Source organism: Rhinatrema bivittatum, chromosome 16 (genome assembly GCF_901001135.1).
Source record: "Rhinatrema bivittatum chromosome 16, aRhiBiv1.1, whole genome shotgun sequence".
NCBI lineage: Eukaryota > Metazoa > Chordata > Amphibia > Gymnophiona > Rhinatrematidae > Rhinatrema > Rhinatrema bivittatum.
The window spans coordinates 45971018-45986310 of record NC_042630.1 but is presented as its reverse complement, the minus strand read 5'-3'; the positions used below and the strand labels follow the sequence as shown (position 1 = coordinate 45986310).

The following is a 15293-nucleotide window of genomic DNA, read 5'->3' as shown; positions in this document are numbered from 1 at the left end:
ATGGATGTGGAAAATATGACAATGGTGACAGAGTTTATTATTCTGGGACTTTCTGATAATCCCCAGCTGCAAATTCCCCTCTTCCTGGTCTTCCTGCTCATCTACCTGATCACCCTGCTGGGGAACCTCGTGATTATCACAGTGACCTGTGCTGACCCCCACCTGCACACCCCCATGTACTTCTTCCTCAGTAACCTGGCACTCACAGACATCTACTACACATCCAACATTGTCCCAAAACTACTTGTGATGTTCATCTCTAGGGATAAGAGCATTTCCTATACAGGGTGCATTGTGCAGCTCTTCATTGGCTTAAGTGCCACTGAAGACCTCCTCCTTGCTGCCATGGCTTATGACCGCTATGCTGCAGTCTGCAACCCCTTACGCTATTCCCTCATTATAAATCAGAGAGTCTGTGTCCTGCTGGCTGCTGCTTCCTGGATCTTTGGCTTTCTACCATCTGAGATGATCACAGCTTCTGTCATCCACCTTTTATTCTGTGATTCTAATGTGATTGATCATTTCTTCTGTGATCTGATACCACTGTTAAAACTTTCCTGCACTGACACAGCCACTGTGCAAAGCATAGTGTTTGTTGTAGGTGTATTGATGGAAGTGCCTGCCTTCCTTGTGACTCTCATATCTTACGTCTACATCATCTCAGCCATCCTGAGGATCCGCTCTGCAGAGGGGAAGCGAAAAGCCTTCTCCACCTGCTCCTCCCACCTCACCATAGTCTCTGTATTTTATTTGACAGTGCTCTGTTTGTATCTGAGACCTCCCTCAACATACTCCCAGCAGCAGGGTAAAATCATTTCTATGCTTTACATAGCTGTCATTCCCATGCTGAACCCCATCATTTACAGTCTGAGGAACAAGGAGGTGAAAAATGCAGTCAGAAAGGTCATACGGAAGTAGCTTATGGGAGTGTAGGAGATACCACAAGTCCACTACTAATCAGCAAAATATGAATTTTGATCTCAATATGGTCACAGACCTGTATTCCAGCAAAGAAATACAATAATGATGAACTTTGACCAGAATAAGCCATTCATGGCTGAACTCTTTGTTCTGAGACACAGAAATAATGTGTGCAATACATGATGGATGTCTACCACAATCAACAAGGCAGTTGTTAATCATGAGTGCAGACTTTATTCAAGAGCTTCAGACCAGCACAATTCAAAATAACTGACAGAGCAGTGAGTCCCCTGACACATTCCTGTGTTTCACCCGGAGGCTGCAGTGGAGGGACTGAAGGGCAAACAGTTCAAGTTACAGCAGAACAAAGATTCTTGCCTTTTCATAAGCATTTTTTAGCATTTCACAGTGCAAAACAGTAAATATATTTATGTTTATTTGGATTTATTAGTCGCCAATACCTACACCCTAGGAGATGTATACTTTGAAGTGCCAAAATGCAGAATTTAAAAAAAAACCATCTAAACAAATAAATAAATAAATTCATAACAATTAATAAAAACAAATAAAGTAAAACTTACTAAAATACAGACATCTGCAGTAAAACATTAGCAGAGATATAAAAGTATAAATAAAATCAAACAAGATACCAGGGATCCAAGATGGCGGATTAGCTGCACCACGGTGAACGTCTCTGTTAATTTCCTCTGCAAAAGTTTTACCAGGAATAGAATATGCCACACTCAGGTCGGAAAAGATGGGCCAGGGAGAGACAACTTGAAGATCCTTCCCTGGGGAGTCCGATAACCGGCCCCATGGATGCCCATGTGGTGCGTGGGATTGTGTACCCAGGAGACCAGTCGCTGGAGTCAGATTGGGAAGGCACTGAAACATCAGAACCCCTCCTTGACTCGATGACATCTTTGTCCCCGGTGGTGTGAACACCACCAGAGAACCTTGCAGAAAGGAAAGCATTGGGTCCGGTGACCCTTCAAACACTGGTTGATGAAGATGGCGGCCTGTGTGGAAATGGAGCGGAGAGCAAACCTGCAGTGGGGGCTGTGGTCGGCGGCGTCTCTGGAGAGAAGGCACCAGGAGGAGAAGTGCACTGGCTAGAGGTTCAAGAGATTGAATTGAGAACTGTATTGATGGTAAGACCACAGGTTTTTACATTGAAGACTATGGGGGTCATTTTCTAATGGGATCACATGCGATACCTAGATCAGGTTGGGTTCTGCGCGGCGTTGGCACCAGAAGGGGAGGAGTTGGGGTGGCACCAGGGTGGACACCTCAAAGACATCACTGACGGCGAAAAGGTAAGGATCCTTATCACCGTCAGTAACGCGCCCAATAGCACCACCTTTCACGGTGGTGCTATTGGTTTGCGAAAGCCGGCAGCGATCGCACCGCGGTGGTGTGATCACTACCGGCTTTCGCAGGCCCGACCCCCACTTCGCCCCCCCCGCCCCTTGTTACCGCCAAATTCAAAAAGGCTTGGGTATAAGGAAATCTGGCCCTATATGGGAGATACTTGTTAAATTAAATGAGAATATTCCTCAACAGTTGAAACCTGTGGTAAGGAAAATGGCTGATTTAGAAAACCAAGTGAAAAAGATTCAGGAAGAAAATGTGAAAAGAGAACATGCACTGAGTGCATTGAATCAAGATTTTGAGAATTTAAATGAGCAGCAGCAATGTATGTTGATTAAAGATAACCAGTTTCTTCATAGGAAATTGGAGAACATTGAAAATATTACCAGAGTGAAAAATCTCAGGTTAATAATTTTTCCCAAAGTATCCTTAGTCTGTGCGAGAGATATGTGGAATAGATATGCTATAGAAATCTTAAAATTTACCCAGCAAACTATACCGCCTTTGACAAAGATTTTCTATATACCATCGACAAAATCAATACCCAGTGAAGGGCAGGATTATAATGTTTTGAAACCTTTAAATGTGTCTTAATTATTGGCGTCATCTGACACTATAGAAGCTCAACCAGCGACTTTAATTATATCCCTACTTCTTGAATCTGATAAGGATTTGATCAAGAAAATGTATTTTAGACATTGTAAGGTGTTATTTTTGGGGATGTTAGTGCAAATATTTCTGGATGTGGCTAAAGAAACTCAAAAAATAAGTAAGCAATTCCTGATTATGTGACCTAAGTTGTTACAAATGGGGGCTACATTTAGGTTACAATTTCCTTGTAAATGTAATATAAGATACTGTAATGTTAAATATACATGTCATGATCTGTCACAACTTACTAAATGTATTACTGATAAAATACTTCTTCGAATATTGAAGATAAAAAACAGTCTGAGGGGGTCATTTATCAAAGTGCTATATGGCATTAATGTGTGTGGAAGCACCATGATGCATGTAAGCAATCTTTTAAGGTGAGAGAGAGAGAGAGAGACTAGCTGTGATACCCTCATACTAGATAGGTATTTATATCTCTATAGGAGGCCCACCTAGTAACTTGAGGTGAGGTTTAGGTATTAGTGTAGGGTTAGGGGCCACTTTAACATTCAAAGTGAGACGTACAAACAGAACAGTGCACTCTTGTGAAGATTTGATGACCTTCATAATGAGGAAACTCACACAAAGATGACATTTGTGCAATGTTCTCTCAACCTAGCTTGATGGACTCTCTACCTGGGTAACAAACTGCCTATTACCATAAAACATGTCCCTTTTCCTATCGCATGCGATATTTAGTGCATTTTGATAAATCCAGGCCTAAGTTTGATAATTTTCTTCGAATTAGCCTTCATAAGAACTTGGATCCTTCTTATTTGGGTAATGAGATAACGACATGACATGATATGATAGTTAATATGGTTAATGATGTATATTTTTTTATTTTTATTTTCCTGGTGTCAGTTGCAATTTCCAGATGTCAAGCAATATTCTTGATTGTATAAATGAAAATTTGCAATAAATAAAACAAAAATCAAACAAGATAAAAGTTGACAACTGAAAGCCTGCTGACAGTAATACATTTTCAACAGACATCTGCACTAAAACATTTAGCAGTGAAATAAAATTACAGATACAAATCAAATAAAACAGAATAAAAGTTAACAACTGAAAGCTTGTTGAAAATAATAACTTTTCATATGCATTTTGAAAGTTTTTGTGCAGACTGTAAGCCATATATTGACCAGTAGGGAGTTTTATATTACAGGTGCTGCAACTGAGAAAGCGTGTTCCCTTGTCTCACTTAGTTGAGCCTGTTTTGTTCAATAGACCATGCTGTGATGAGCGAAAGAGGCGAGAAGCATTATATATAGGCACAACATTGCGATTGCCCATGGAAGGGAGGCAGCTTGCAAAGGACAGTGAGAGCTGTCTAATATTTTATATGTCAAGTAACTGGTAACCACAGTGTAACTGAAGCAGGATAGGCATAATATGGTCTCTCATTTTCTTCCCTAAAATGACTCTTGCTATGGCGTTCTGGAGAGTCTGAATTAATATAATCAAGTATGCTGGTAAACCCAAATAAATAGAGTTACAATAATCTAGAAGGGGTAAAATCACAGCTTACACTGCTGTTCTAAAATCAGATGGAAATAAAAGAGGCTTTAGGCCAGATAAAAGATCAAGCTTAAAAAAACATTTTTGACAATAGCTTTAACCTCATAGTTAAAAGATAAATCAGAGTCTAGAAGAACACCTACGTTTCTGACTTTGGGAACAATAGGGATATTGATATTATCAATACAAAGAGTAATTGCATGGAAATTTAATGTCGTAGAACTATTACCTCCATTTTCTTTAAATTTAAAGCCAATTTGTTATGTTTTAGCCATTTAATTATTTTATTTATTTAAAACATCTGTTGCCTGCCTTCCTGCATTCAGGGTGGGTTATAATAAACATACTTAATTGTTGAAACATAAAAAGAACATAAAACAGCTCAGCACATAAAATCATAATAAAATATATCAACAAAAACATAAACACAATTTAAAATAAGATCAACTAAGATAAAATAAAATCTGAAATATAAACAGACTAAAAAAAACAAAGGCTTGAAAAACAGAGGAGGTAATATCTTATATGCTTGAATTGAGAAGTCTTTTTTAAAAAGAAAAGTTTTCAAAGCTTTCTTTAAAAAGGATTTTTCAGTAAGCCTTCTCAATTTAAAGAGGACCTGCAGATGAAAAAGAGTGCTCTTGAGTTTCTTCTAAACAAATATTTCTGGGGGAGGGAATTTCAAGGAGTAGTTGAGAGGAGGATCTTAGTGTTCCTGTTAGGGTTTGTAGTGTGTGGGCCCTGGGCCGAGGTGAGAGATGGCACCACCCACAGGGAGGAGCCCCATGAGCCTCACCGTTGAGAGGCGAGGTCTCAGCTGACGACAGACACAGTCTAGAGTTTTTATTAAAGAAATAGAGTGGGGTGTGCCAGAGAGGAGGTCTCACAGACCCAGAGACACAGGGTAGGTGGAATGGGAGATACTCAGAGAGGATACCTATGGAGAGTTGGTAATGGTCCGCAAAATGGGGTACTCCACTGAGCTCTTCAGTAGAGATGGCAGTGGCCCGCGGTGCGGGGTACACTGAAGAAGGTCCTCAGCAGGAACGGTAGTGCTCCACACAACGGTGTATGCCAGTGAGGTCCTTAGTAGAGATGGTAATGGTCCACAGAGAGGGGGAACACCAGTGAAGATCCTCAGTAGAGGTGGTAGGTGTCCGCGGAGCAGGGTACACTGGTGATGTCTTTAGTAGAGATGGTAGTGGTCCGCGGAGCAGGGTACACTGCTAGAGGGTCCTCAGTAGAGATGAAAAAGGCTCGCAGAGTGGGATACACCAGAAGGGGTCCTCCATAGAGATGGTAATGGTCTACGAAGCAGGGTACACCAAAGAGGTCCTCGGTAGAACAGGAAGTAATCCGCAGAGTGGGGTACTCATGAAGAAAGTAGCGATGGTTCCAGGGAAGCCCCGGGGGACAGGGCAGGCAGAAGTCCCCAGTGATAGGCCCTCCGAGGAGTGGATAGCCAAGACGTGGAGAGGGCCGCCGAGGAGCGGGTACCCAAGACGTCTTACGCCAGGAAGCAGGAACTGGAATGCAGGGTTATCTGAGAGCGAGGTGGATTTAGCAAGGAGGGATCTCTTTGCCAAGTTGTTGGTAGGCAGGGCCAGCTGCTTTAAATTTCCTGGAGGGATGAGGTCATCCAGAGGGGATGCCCCCGAGGTTCCCACAATGACATGCTTAAGACTTGCCCGTGTGCGCGCACGCGCACCTAAGGGATTCTAATGGCAAGATGACGGTCGGTGGCATTTGTGCCGCCCCGGGAGGCCTGGGAGTGGTAGGCCGGCCGTCGGCGGCTGGTGGAGGCTGCCAGTCTACTCCATGGAGTCAGGAAAGTGAAGAAAGAGGTAAGCAGCTGTGGTCGCAGCCGTCTGCGACCGATGGGCATAACAGTTCCAACAGGAGTGTGAACTTTAACAACAGATGTAATCCAGGGTGAGTGAATATTATATGATTGTTGGCAGCTTATATTGTATTCGGAATGATATGAGGAGCCAGTGTAGAGATTCGAAAGTGTGTGTACTATGCTCACAAATTGGTATTCCTGTTAATAGTCTAGCAGCTGAGTTCTGAATAATTTGTAATGGACGTATGGTATGGGTAGGTAAACCAATTAAGAAGAGAATTGCAGTAATCAATACTTGTAATAAGAAGTGACTGTAAAACAGAGCGGAAATCTGTTGTAGTTAAAAGAGGTTTTAAATGACGGAGAAGTCTAAGTTTATAAAAAGGACTGTGACAGGGCCTTAACATGATCATGCATTGATAAAGCTGGGTCAATGAAGACTCCGAGATTGTGAACTTTCTGAGAAAATTGAATTTTTTGATTATTAAATATTTATTTATTTATTTAGAAACTTTTATATACCGGTATTAGTGGGGACATCATACCGGTTCACATATTAACAGAAAAGCTTGGAAAATACATAGCAACAGGGAAAGAGAACTGGGAGGGGGGGTTAACCAAGTGCAGGATGGAAGGATAGATTAAAACAAGAAATCATAACAAGAAGAATAATAATTTACAAAGTAATTAACTCCTTAATATAAGGAAGGGCGGTCACCGGGGGGGTGAGAGCTATGGTGAAGGTGGGAGGAGACTATTCTGGGTAGGCTTGGTTGAACAGAAATGTTTTTAGTTTCTTTTTGAAATTGATCGCACATGGTTCGAGGTGCATGTGGACAGGTAGGGAGTTCCAGAGAACCGGACCGGTGATGGAGAGGGCACGGTCACGGGTGGAGGAAAGATGAGCTGTTTTCAGGGAAGGTACATGTAGGGTACCTTTGCTGGCAGATCTGGTAGCACGAGTGGACAGGGGGGCAATCAAGGGGAGGTCGAGCCAGTTGGAGTTGTGGGTGTGGATAGACTTGTGTACTATGGTCAGGGTTTTGTAGTGAATACGGGCGAGGATGGGGAGCCAATGTAGATCCTTGAGGATGGGGGTAATGTGTTCGTGTTTACGTGTGTTAGTGATGAGTCTTGGAGTGGCATTTTGCAACAATTAGAGAGGTTTTATCGTAGATAAGGGGAGCCCTAGGAGGAAAGCATTGCAGTAGTCTAGTTTTGCGGTGAGGGTGGCTTGGATCACTGTGTGGAGATCTTGGATGTAAAGCAGGGATCGGAGTTTTTTGAGAACATTGAGTTTGAAGAAGCCTGCTTTGAGGATAGCGTTGATGTGTGGTTTCAAGCTTAGTTCGGGATCAAGCAGGACTCCGAGGTCCCTAACGGATGGTTGACCTGTGAGAAGGTTAAGTTTAGGGTCATTAGGCGGGAGGTCAGGGGGTTGCGAGGAAATGAGAAGGAGTTCCGTTTTGTTTGCGTTGAGGGCAAGCTGAAGGTTGGAGAGGAGGGAGTTGATGGCTGCAAGGCAGTTTTCCCAGTGTTCCAGAGCATCAGATATAGAGTTGTGAATAGGAATGATGATCTGAACATCATCAGCATAGAGATAGAATTTGAGTTTAAGGTCGGAGAGGAGCTGGCAGAGCGGGGTGAGGTAAACATTGAAGAGGGTTGAAGACAGTGAGGAGCCTTGAGGGACCCCTTGTTGTAAAGGGTATGAGGCGGATAGGTTGTTACCAATTTTAACAGAGAACTTTCTGTTTGAGAGATAAGATTTGAACCAGGCGAGAGCTATTCCTGAGATGCCGATGCTTTCTAGCCGTGTCAGGAGGTGGTGGTGGCTGATGGTATCAAAAGCCGCCGAAATATCGAGGAGGGCAAGGAGGTAGCTGTGGCCTTGGCCCAGGCCTCTGAGTAGATAGTCGGATAGGGAAAGGAGTAAGGATTCGGTATTAAGGTGTTTCCTGAAGCCACATTGGGAAACATGGAGGATGGCATGATCTTCAAGGTAATCCATGAGTTGTGAATTAACATCTTTTTCCATTAGCCCTTTCTGCCCTACATAGGAAACTGTTAGGAATATTTGGATATGGAGAATGGAACAGAATGATGCCAGTTTTAGAAATATTAAGTGCTAGTTTATTACTGTTTTAACCATTGTTGAATAGTTAATAATCAGGAATTGAGATAAGATTCAGTTTGTGCCCAAGTTTCTTTGAGAGGATAGAAGAATTGTACATCATCAGCATAAAGTCTGAAATGGACACCAAGAAATGACATGATAGGGCATAGAGGTGTTAGATGTTAAACAGAGTTGTGGAAAGAGCTGATCCTTGCAGAACACAGAAAGTTAATGATCCCAGGAAGAGGAGTGAGATTGAATAGAGACCTGTGAGATCTATTGGAAAGAAACGAAGTAAACCAGAAAGAACAGCACCAGAAATCCCAAGTGAGCACAGCCTAGACAGAGGAATTTGTTGATCCACAGTGTCAAAAGCAGAAGAGATATCAAGGAGACACAGAAAAAAAGCTGAACCCAGATCAAATTCCCTTCTCACCATGTCAAAGGTAGAAAGAAGAAGTAGTTCCATACTGTAATGTTTCCTGAAACTAAACTGGTATTAGTCAAGATTGCTATTAACTTCTAAAAAGGTGCCGAGTTAATGCAGAACATCCATTTATTTTCTACTATTTTTTGCTAAAAATGGTAATGAAGAAATAGGGCGATAGTGCGAAAGTAGAGTGGGATCAGCAGTGACTTTTTTGATTATTGGCTGGATTGTTGCTTGTTTAAGGGAATCTAGAAAAAAAAAACTGTAATGAAGAGTTAGTGAAATCAGAAATGAAAGAAGCTATATCTAAGTTTAGTGCTTTCAATAGCGTCGTAAAGCATAGGTTCAGTGGGTTAGGAGAGGGATTCATTTTATTAATGATACGCATAATCCCGCCTCTCTGAGACAGTTTCAAATGTATCCCAGGTTGATCCATCAAAAATTAAATCATCAATAATATTATTGATGAGTTAGAAAAGAGAAGCTGTTAGTCACATTTTTGGTCTTGTTATTAAAATATAATGCAAATGTCTCTGCAATATTCATTCCCTGGGAAGGAGTTAGTAAAACAACTGTGTCAGTGTTGGGTATGAGTATCTTTTTAACAGAAGAATATAAAACTTTGGAATTATTTAGCATAGATGAAAGTTAATTGCACCATGGTAATCTGAAAATATTGAATTAAATATTAGTTTGTTAGCAGTGTTTGGTATTCCCTGCTATTTCATTTCTGTCCTTCTCAACTCAACAGGTTTTAAAGATATAAGTTAAGAACATAAAAATATAAGAAATTGCCATACTGGGTCAGACCAAGGGTCCATCAAGCCCAGCATCCTGTTTCCAACAGTGGCCAATCCAGGCCACAAGAACCTGGCAAGTACCCAAATATTAAATAGATCCCATGCTACTGATGCCAGTAATAGCAGTGGCTATTCCCTAAAACAGCTGGATTAATAGCAGTTAATAGACTTCTTCTCTAAGAACTTATCCAAACCTTTTTTTTAAACCCAGCTACACTAACTGCACTAACCACATACTCTGGCAACATATTCAAGAGTTTAATTGTGCATTAAGTGAAAAAAGAATTTTCTCTGATTAGTTTTAAATGTGCCTCTTGCTAACTTCATGAAGTGCCCCCTTATCCTTCTATTATTGAAAGAGTAAATAACCCAATTCACATCTACTCATTCAAGACCTCTCATGATCTTAGACCTCTATCATATCCCCCCTCAGCCGTCTCTTCTCCAAGCTGAAAAGTCCTAACTTCTTCAGCCTTTGCTCATAGGGGAGCTGTTCCATCCCCTTTATGATTTTGGTAGCCCTTCTCTGTACCTTCTCCATTACAATTATATCTTTTTTGAGATGCGTCGACCAGAACTGTACACAGTACTCACAGTGTGGTCTCACCATGGAGCGATATAGAGGCATTATGACATTTTCTGTTTTATTCACCATTCCCTACCTAATAATTCCTAATATTCTGTTTGCTTTTTTGACTGCAACAGCACACTGAGCTGACAATTTCAATGAATTATCCACTATGATGCCTAGATCTTTTTCCTGGATAGTAATTCCTAATATGGAACCTAACTAACCTAACTAACATCATTTAAATACAGCATGGGATATTTTTCCCAATATGTATCACCTTGCACTTGTCCACAATCTTCCAGTCTCACAAGGTCCTCCTGCAATTTATCACAATTCACTTGTGATTTAACTACTCTGAATAATTTTGTATCATTTACAAATCTGATTACCTCATTCATCATATTTCTTTCCAAATTAATTATAAATATATTGAAAAGCACCAGTCTAAGTGTTGCGCTCAGTGGACGGGAGCGACAGTGGGCGCTCCTAGGTCCGGGACAAGATTAGTGCCCCTGCGGTGAGACTAGTCCCTCTGGGTGAACACAAGGTATCTGGAGGGCCGGAGCCTCCAATGCTATGAATGGTCTCTGAATGGTCCTCCGACAGTTCCCAGCCCTTTCAGACCTGCCACAGGGAGCAGCAGAGGCGGCAGGCTGGACAGAGGTCAGGTTAGCTGAAGGCCTTGGAACAGACGAGATGAGAACTTGGAACAGACGAGATGAGGTCTTGGAACTTGGAACAGATGAGACGGGTGAGCACAGTCCCTCAGGCACCCTACACAGTCCGTAGGCTGGTCATGGACCACACTGTCCTCCAAGTGCCCTACACAGCCAGAAGGCTGGTCGCAGACCACGAGGGGAGCTCAGAACGAGACACAAGGAAGGATTGAGCAATCCCTAGGATCCTCTGAGGTCAGAACAGGAGAACTTGAGGGCTGGAACCTCAACAATAAAAACTCGGAACCTGGGTCATCAGGACTGGAACATCAGGAGTGGAACATCAGAAATACTGCAGATATCATCAAGGATCAGGAAATGAAGACATCAAGAAATCCAGACAGGAACAAGACAGAGAAGTCCTAGGGAGGACTGAACCGTTGCCAAGGTGATGGGTGAATGAACGAAGAGTCCTTAAGTAGGCAGAAGAGGCAACTCCCTGGGAGGAGCTCCCCAAGAGCCACACCTGTGCTGGCCCTTTAAATTAGGAGAGAAGCCGCGGGCCCGCCCCTAGGAGGAAAGGGGCAGGAACCTGGACAGCAGCCATGCTGCCGCTGTACAACGGAGAGCAGGAGGAGATGGAGCAGACCTCAGGGCAGGCCCGACGAGGAGTGGTGGTGTCCAGCCGCATCAAAGCAACAGAAGATCGGCTTCCTGCATGTAAAACTTGCGGCGTCGGCAGCTCCCTCTCGGAAAGGAAGGCCTGGCGTGGCTCCTGCCATGCTGGCAAGCGGGTGGTTGGGCCACAAGGTCCTGGCGTTAGCGGCTCCTGCCACAGGCAGGAGAAGGCAAGCTGCAGCCTTATTGGGATGCGGGACAGCGGCGGCTCCACACTGCAGGAAAGGCCTGTGCTTCACGGCCTCCGGGCGAAAGGTAAGAGTCTGCTTGCGGCCCTGCTGCGAGCAGGATCTCAAACAGTACTCCCCCCCTCAAAGGGGTCCTCCCCTTCTTTGGGGATCCAGGAAGGACAACTAGAACTGAAATGGTGCAGGCGCTTCCTGCAAGTCATATAGAAAAGCGGACAGGGAACAGAGAACAAGAAGAACAAGAAAACAGACAAATGGAGCAAGAAAACAGACAAATGGAACAAGGAAACAGACAAAATGGAAACAAGCAGAGCAAAACAGCGGAGCACAGGAACAAGCAAACAGCAAAGCACAGGAACATGATGAGAAACATGCCGCAAGGTCCTGGCATCAGTGGCTCCTGCTGCAGGCAGGAGAAGGCAGGCTGCGGCCTTATCGGGACGCGGGACAGTGGCGGCTTCTCGCAGCAGGAAAGGCCCGTGCTTCATGGCCTCTGGGCCAAAGGTAAGAGTCTGCTCACTAGGGATGTGAATCAGTACCGGACTCGTTTCCGGTATCAGGTTCAGGTAAAAACCACGGGAAATCTTCATTTTTTAAAGATGGTGGCCAGCCGGTGCCATCTTTAAAAATGGCGAGTGCCATCCAGTGCTCCTACCATGTGACAGAGGCCGGCCAATGGCACCAATAGCCCCTGTCACATGGTAAGGACAAAGGGCCATCGGGGCCATTTTGATTAGTGGCAGCCAATGGCCTGAGAGCGGGAGATTGCTCCTGGGACCCCTGCTGGACTACCAGGTACTTTAAAAAAGTTTTTTGGGAGGTTGGGAGGGTGGGGGATTCAAAATAATTAAATTTAAAGGGTCGGGGTGGGTTTGGGGGTTATTTTTGAGTGTCCTTTCTTCCTGTCCCCTCCCCAAAAACGATAAGAGAACCCCACAAAATTAATCGTGGGATTTCCTATCGCTATCGAGGACCCCCCGATATCTGACGAGGTTGAAAATATCGTCCAATATCTTCAATTGTCAGATAAACAATTCACATCCCTACTGCTCACGGCCCTGCCGTGAGCAGGATCACAACACCAAGTACAGATCCATGAAGCACTCCACTGTTTATCCTTTTCCACCGAGAAAATTGACCATTTAATCCTAGTCTCTTTATTCTTTTAACCTGTTTATAATCCACAAAAGGACATAACCTCCTATCCCATGACTTTTTAGTTTTCTTAGAAGCCTCTCATATGGGACTTTGTCAAATGCCTTCTGAAAATCCAAATATACATCTACTGGTTCACCTTTATTCCCGTTAATTAACCCCTTTAAAAAAATGAAGCAGGTTTGTGAGGCAAGACTTCCCTTGAGTAAATCCATGCTGACTGTGTTTCATTAAACCATGTCTTTCCATATGCTCTGTGATTTTGATCTTTAGAATAGTTTCCACTCTTTTCCAGGCTCACTGGTCTAGAGTTTCCCGGATTGTCCCTGGACCCCTTTTTAAATATCAGGATTACATTGGCCACACTCCAGTCTTCAGGTACAAAGGATGATTTTAATGACAGTTTACAAATTTAACTAATAGATCTGAAATTTCACGTTTGAGTTCCTTCAGAAACCTGAGATGCATACCATCTGGTCCAGGTGATTTGCTACTCTTTAGTTTGTGAATCTGTCTTACTGTATCTTCCAGGTTCACAGTGATTTGGTTCCATTCATCTGACGCATCGCTCTTGAAAACCATCTTCGTAACCAGTATCTCCCCAACATGCTCATTAGTAAACACAGAAGCAAAGAATTAATTTAATCTTTCTGTAATGACCTTATCTTCCCTAAGAGCCCCTTTAACCCCTCGGTCATCTAACTGTCCAACCAACTCCCTCACAGGTTTCTTGCTTCAGATATATTTTTAAAAAAGTGTTTATTATGAGTTTTTGCCGCTACATCCAACTTCATTTCAAATTATCTCTTAGCCTACCTTATCAATGTTTTACACTTAACTTGACAATGCTTATGCTTTTTCCTATTTTCTTCAGATAGATCCCTCCTCAAATTTGTGAAGGATTTTTGGGTTTTTTTTGCTAAAATAGCCTCTTTCATCTCACTTTTTAACCATGCTAGAAATCGTTTTTCCTTCCTTCCACCTTTATAATGTATGGAATACATCTGGACTGTGCTTCTAAGATTGTATTTTTAAACAATGTCCATGCCTGTTGTACTCTTTTAACCTTTGCAGCTGCACCTTTCATTTTTTTTCTATTTTCCTCATTTTATCAAAATTTCTCTTTTGAAAATTTAGTTAGAGCAGTAGATTTTCCTATTGTCCCCCTTCCAGTCATTAGTTCAAATTTGATCATGTTATGATCACTATTCCCAAGTGGCCCACAACCATTACCTCTTTCACCAAATCCTGCATTCCACTAAGAATTAAATCTAAAATAGCTCCCTTTCTCATTGGTTACTGAACCAATTTCTCCATGAGGCAGTCATTTATTACATCCAGGAATTGCATGTCTCTAGGTAATCCTGATGTTTCATTTCCCAGTCAACATTGGGGTAATTGAAATCTCCCATTATTACTGCCCTGGCAAATTGGTTAGCTTCTCTGATTTCTCTTATCATTTCATCATCTGATTGACCATTTTGGCCAGGAGGATGGTAGTATACTCCTATCACTATACGTTTACCCAACACACATGGGATTTCTACTGAGCATTTAGTCTCTTGTATGATCTTAATCCTGTTGGATTCTATACCCTCCCAGACATAAAGTGGTACACTCTTACCAAGCTGATCCTCCCTATCATTTCAATATAATTTGTACCCTGATATAGCACTGTCCCATTGGTTATCCTCCTTCCACCAGGTCTCTGAGATGCCAATTATGTCTATCCCATCATTTGTTAAGTGTAGAAGACAAAGAAGTTTTCTAATATTTTAGGAACTCTTCAGAATGGTTGCAAGAGTTATTCTCTAATTAAGGTATCAATTCTGAAGCTAAATGTTGGGGGTTCTAGATAGCCCCTCTTCATCACAAGTGTGGGATTATGAACAAACCCCTGTTTCTTGGCCACAGGGATGATTGAGTAGGACAAAAGAAAATGGTCCTGTGGAAAGGAAAATGGAAATTGTTTGGACAGTGTCTGTCCAGGTATCACACAGCAGAACAAAAAACTGAATGTCATCAGCATACATTATGTATCCCACACCTAGACCAGCCAGCAGCTTGCAAATAGAAGTACAGTGAATATTAAAAAGTAGGGATGTGAATCATTTTTTGACTATTTAAAAAAATCATCAGATATATTTTAAATCGTCAAAAATCTTTAGAGTCGCGATACAATAGAAATTCCCCCGATTTATCGTGAAAAATCGTAAATCGGGGGAGGGGGGAAAACCGGCACACCAAAACAACCATAAAAACCCACCCCGACCCTTTAAAACAAATCCCCCACCCTCCCGAACCCCCCCAACATGTTTTAAATTACCTGGTGGTCCAGTGGGGGGGTCCTGGCGCGATTTCCCACTCTCGGGCCATTGGCGCCATTTTG

The 15293-nt window shown here is 42.7% G+C and overlaps 1 pseudogene; it reads left to right on the top strand.

Moving 5' to 3' along the window:
• On the top strand, nucleotides 1–933 carry LOC115077611 (annotated as a pseudogene).
• The last annotated feature ends 14360 nt before the right edge of the window (nucleotides 934–15293 follow it).